Below are 6,000 nucleotides of genomic sequence, written 5' to 3' on the forward strand. Positions count from 1 at the left end.
GGCTCCCTGCCTCACGGACATGAGTTTGAGCAAGCTCCGGGAGATGGTGAAGGACAGGGAAGCCTGGTGTGCTGCAGTCCGTGGGGTCGCAGAGAGTCAGATGCGATGAGTAACTGAGCAACAACAAGAGCCTCACCTGCTTGGAGCAGCCCTCCCAGGGTTACCACCTCCCTGAGATGCTGCCTCCCAGGTTTGAAGTCCTAAAAATCCCCACCAAATCAAACCTAACTCTCAACTTTGACGTGGTGAGTATTTTCAAGCCAACAGTTTTCTTGTGAAACGGGACGTGCGATCCCTACCCACAGAGCCCTCGTAAGGATTCAGTTAGGTAATGCCTGGGAAGCACTTAGCTCAGTGCCTGGCAGGCAGCAGGCCCTTGATAAAGAGTGGCCCTATTAGCAGTACTGAGCGTCAGCCCAGGCCCGGCCCTGGTCCTCTGGGCCCACAGTCAGCCCACTACAAGCACCGCATAGTGGGGCGTGTGTGTGGGGCGCGACCTGGGAACAGGGCAGGAGAGGGGGCATCACACCGCCCTGGGGTCTCTCACCACAGACTTCTCTTCCTCCCCAGCCCAGCCAAGCTACTTCCTTCACTCCTTCCGATCCCAGCTCTGGGCCCCAGGGATGCTGGGAGTAAAGGGCCACAGTCAACAATCTTTTCAGCTGTGTCAGTTTCTCACACCTTCAAGCCCCTGGACTTCAGAGACCAGGGGAGGAGACCAGCCTTAGAACAAGAGCCCGCCCACCTGGCAGCCTCATCTCTCTTCAGGGCCCTCCCTGCATCCCTGTCTGAGCATCCGTCCGCCTGGAATGCCAGCCCAGCCAGGGCCGTTCCCACCAGTGAGCTCTCACCCTGCCCCAGCCAGCTGATATGCTCCCAGCACATTCCACCCACGGCCCTCGGCCCTGAAATGGGATTTTAGCATTTCCCTTATTTTACCGGTGAACCAGCTGAGCCCCAGGTGACCCAGGAGTTCCCAACTCCCACAGGCCTTAGCTGACCTCCTCCCCACATCTCCAGAGAGCCCGGTGCTCCAGGCTCTGTGCTCGCCCTCTCGCTCTGGGGTCAGTATTGTTCTCTCCAGCTTACAGGTGAGGAGGCCCAGCTTCAGTGACTCACCTGAGATCAGGTGGCATGAGATGGCAGAGATGCCCCACAATCCTAGGCCCTGGCGATGCCACTGCCTCACTATACTGATTCCTGGGGAAACAATCTTGACTATCATCCTGAATTGGGAACATGCTCTTTTAGGGTAAAACATCAAAGGATGAAGACCTCAGCAGGACCCCTGAGGGAGGGGGACTTCCCTGGCCAACCGGGACAAGTAGACTTTCCTCCCTGTCAACCCTTCCATCGTCGTTCAGAGGGTACAGTTAGACTGTTGGCAGCCGGGAGACATGAATGTCAGGGAGTTCTCAGTCTCCTGCAGAACTTCTCCCATCTTGCCCAGCCAGTGGACACTCAAAGCCAAGGCTTCCTGTCCCCAGTTCTCAGCCCCAATGACCCCCAGACAGTTTGGTCCCTCTGCCGTCCAAGCTCAGTTCCTTAGAGCACCAGCTCAGCTAACAGCTGTGTGCTACGTTGCTGCAGTCACATCTGACTCCTTGCGACCCCGTGGACTGCAGCCCACCAGGCTCCTCTGTCCATGGAATTCTCCAGGCAAAAATACTGGAGTGGGTTGCCATTTCCTCCTCCAGGAAATCTTCCTGACCCAGGGATCAAACCCATGTCCCCTGCATTGGCAGGCAGTTTCTTTACCACTAGTGCCATCTGGGAAAGCCCCAGGTAACAGCTGCCTTAATTCAGATCCCAGCAGCGCCACTTGCCAGCTATGAGCCCTTGGGCAAGGGACATGATCTCTCTGTGCCTCAACATCTTCACCTGTAAAATGGGAATAATAATAGTACGGTTGTGACAATAAATGAGAAAGCAAACTTCTCAAAAACTGTTAGTTTGGAGGTGGACGTGTGTATTGTTTCTCCTGAAATGAAGCCAGACATTCACAAGGACTCTTACTTTCCTCAGGAGGCAAGTGCCACAGCCAGGCTGCTGGATGCGGGATATGGAAACACGCCCAGGGCCAAGTGAGGACAGCCGATTTCATCCAAGTGCCCTGGCTCAGCAGGGGAGGGCCGCCCACCTGGCCTCTGTGCCAGCCTAGCAAGTGGGGCCCCTCGGGGCCCAACACCTATTTTCATTATCAGACCCACATTCCTGGGATTCCTGGGTGAACCAAGCACTTATTACAACAGACTCAAAGAGCAAAGGAAAATACTCATTTGAGGCCCAGACACGGATTTTTCATTTTCATAATTGGCCGTTGGGTCTGCACGTCCTGAGGGTGCAGGTGGAAGGGAGCTGCGGACAAAGTGTCTCTGTGGGCGCTCAGCTGCCCATGGAGGAGGGCGGGGCCGGCTCCGCCCAGAAAGCCCTCTGAAGGTCCACCCCCCTGCCACTGGGCCTGGCTTGTCAGCCCCTGGGCCAGAGGAATAGGCATTTACTCTGCTTTGCAGAAGTGGCCAGGAGGCTTGTGAAATCCCCTTCAGACCCTCACAGACTAATCTCTAAGTCAGGACCTCAACTAGGGGGTGATTTTAGCTCCTAGAGGACAGTTGGAAATGTCTGTAGACCTTTGTGGTTGTCACGACTGAAGGTGGAGGACGAGGAGGAATGGATGCTACTGACCAAGGAGGCTGCCCAACGTCCCACAAGACACAGGACACCCCCAACAAAAATGACAACCCAGATCACAAGTGTCAGTCCACTTTTGGACTGACTACTTTTCCCTGGTCAGAGTTCATGGAGGTGTAAGAAGGGGAGGACACACAGTCACCCATGTGCATCCTTTAGGAGGGAGAGGCTTGTACAGTGGGGAATAAAGGTCAGTATATACAGCTCCATGCCCAGTGGGTACAAGGTCACCTCACCTACTCAGTCGTGTCCAACTCTTTGCCACCCCATGGACTGTATGTAGCTCACCAGGCTCCTCTGTCCATGGGATTCTCCAGGCAAGAATACTGGAGTGGGTTATCATTTCCTCCTCCAGGGGATCTTCCCCAGCCAGGGATCAAATGAGTCTCCTACGTCTCCTGCATTGGCAGGTGGATTCTTTATCACTGCAGCAGCTGGTACAAGGTGGAAAGACACAAAAGAAGATTCCCAATCCAGCAGGCCTGAATCCACACAAAGCCTCCATTCCCCAGCTGTGAGGCTCTGGGTAAGTTGTTTCAAGGATCTGAGCCTGATCTGTGAAATGAGACCCCCACTGACACCAGGCGGGGTAGGTGTGAATATAAGAGGTGGTGACACTGGAGGAGGGCCTAGTATCTGCCTGGAGCATGGAAGCTCTCCACCCATGCCGACCTCCTCCCCTGACTCCACAGCTCCTTTCCATAGGCTTCCGGTCTGCCCCTTCCTTCCCCCATGCCCCTTGCCTCCCTCTCTCTGCCTCTCCAAACCCTCCCAGCACCCAGGTCACCCTCCCTCCAGAGTATCTATGCAGCTCCCCCTCTCTGGTCATCCCCCTAACCCAACAGAGACGCTGCCTTGGCCACACCCTGGTTTCTATGGGTTATTCCTGGATCTAGGGATACGGTGGCATATTTGGGAGTACCGGGTGTGTGGGAGTGACATGTGTTCGGTGATGTGCACACGTACTGAGAATTTCTGTGTGTGTTGGTATGTGAGTGAGTGTTTCTGTATCTTGTGTGGATGCATATATCCTGGGACCGCTTCTTTCTTCTTTCATTTTCTCCCAGTCTCTGCAGGATACTCTGCGATATGCTGGGCTCACTGTCTGTAGAGGGTCCTTAGGAGAAAGCCAGATAGATGATGTCCCCCAATTTCAGAACAGGCTCTTTATTCCCTCTCCCCTGAGGAGGATGCCTAGACCCAGGCTGTTATACGCCCTCCCGCCGTTCCCTACACCTTCCCACCCTCCTTTTCTGAGCCAAGCTCTGTCCTGGACACCTGGGTGGAGAGATGCTCATACCAACCCCTACTGAAAGCATGTATTCCAGTGGGAGCTCTCAGGGTTGCTCATCAGTCAGGATGGACCAGGCCAGCAGTACCTGCCTTGAAAATGGTGAAGTCCTCCTTAACGGCTGGCGAAAAGCTTCTGCCCCAGATCCCAAAGGTCCCCTGATTCCCAGGATCCAGCCAGCAAAAGGCTAACCCAGGCCCTGCAGGGAGCCTCCCTGGGACCCTGCTGCTGGGCTGGGCCTGGCCTTCCTCCAGAAGCTCTGATCAGCTGGTACCTCTGCCATACCAGCTGTTAAATATTTGCAAACATTCCCGGGAGACAGGGGCCTTATCATGCTGCAAATCACGGAGAGCACCGATGCAGATGTTGAGCAACTCTGAAATCACTGAAGACAGAATCACTGACTGCCTGCAGGATGTCAAAGATATCTTCAGGGAAAAAAAAAATAAAAAAGATTATTTTCTAGGATCTTGAAGGATGAATGCGAGTCTACAGGAAATTGAAGAGAGGGAAAGGTTTACCAGGTCAGGGAAGAAGAAGTACAAAGGCATGGAGGTGTATGACAGAATCTCTGGCTGAAGCAACCACTTCCCGAGAGTGTGGAAAGTGGGGATGATTGGAAAGGCGATCAGGAGACTACATTGGAACCAGCCTTGAATGCCGAGCTAAAGAGCTGCAGCTACTCTTGGTAGTCTCCAGATTCTGTACTATAATCCAAGCCTAGGACCAGCTACATAGTTGGCGGGTCCAATGCAAACTGAAAATGGGCGGCCACTTGTTCAAAATATATTAAGAATTTCAACACAGTTACAACTCAACATTAAATTAAAAGCAGGGTCCTTCTAAGGCCTGGGCCCCATGTGACTGCCCATGCAGGTGGTACCTCCCAGGGCCACTGGTCTGAGCTGTTGTCCTGCCTGGGCTTTAGGAGATGACAGCCTGAGCCCACGAGGCCTGAGAGAGGAAGCAGGAAACACTTCTGCAAAATTCTCCTGGCCTCGTGGGAGATTACCTCTTTCCTCAGCAGAGATCAGGTTACCATTCCAGATGCACTGGTCTCAGAGCCTTAATTCATCAGAGAGGTGTGTGCAACACTTTGCTCTTTGTGCACTAATTCCTCACCCAGCTGACCCTGCCGCTGTATAAACACATGAGGCAGGTGCCCTGGACGACCTGAAAGCCTGCTTCTGGTAAGCGCTGGCTCCAACCACTGCCCAGCGGCTTGGGGCTTGGGGATGTGCCCGGAGCCCCCCCAGGCCCCATCTCAACAGGGACCAGCTGGAGGGTTCAGAGGGCCATCCATGGCCGCCTCACTAGAAACCAAGGAGCTCAGTGACTTGGGGGAAACTCACCAGGCCACTTGGCTAATTTCACCTTCCCAGAAATGAGAAAAGCCGCCAGGCGGGAGAAGGAATGAGCAGGGGTCTAACTGTACTTCTGATGCAAATAGAGGCTGAAATCAAAAGCTCCTCTTCTTGAGGTTAATAGATTCATTTGGTTAAAAGTTGAGAAGCATTTCATCACAACCTCTGTCTCCAGCAATCTGCCCTCAGAATTTGCATATGTTTTGAATGAAAATTGTCAGGACCATGCAAACTAGACAGCTATATGCATCTTATCAGATGGCTGTCGGGGAATTTGGAGGGAACAGGCTGGGTTTAAACACAAGTGAGGGCTGAGGCCCTTGTGTGGATCTGGCCCCTGTGATAGTATCTGTCCCCACCCTGACCCAAGCTTATGATAAGCCACCTTCTCCATTTTACCGGCCCCTCGGTGGCGAACAAGCCACCTGCTTGCGGTTGGGCCCGGGAGAAAGAGAAATGATTCTTTATGTCCCTCTGGTTCCACTGAGGTCAAGTGTGAGGGGCAGGTGTGGGCACTGCTGCCGCTAAACAGATTTCCGTTCCTTGATCTGTTAGTCCATCTTCTTGCAGTGCTTCAATGACTTCATCCCTCACCTTGTGAATCCTTCAACCGTTTTCGCAAATAATACCTATCTTTAGGGGAAAAATCCAAAA

The sequence above is a fragment of the Cervus canadensis genome, chromosome 16 (genome assembly GCF_019320065.1).
Source record: "Cervus canadensis isolate Bull #8, Minnesota chromosome 16, ASM1932006v1, whole genome shotgun sequence".
Lineage (NCBI taxonomy): Eukaryota > Metazoa > Chordata > Mammalia > Artiodactyla > Cervidae > Cervus > Cervus canadensis.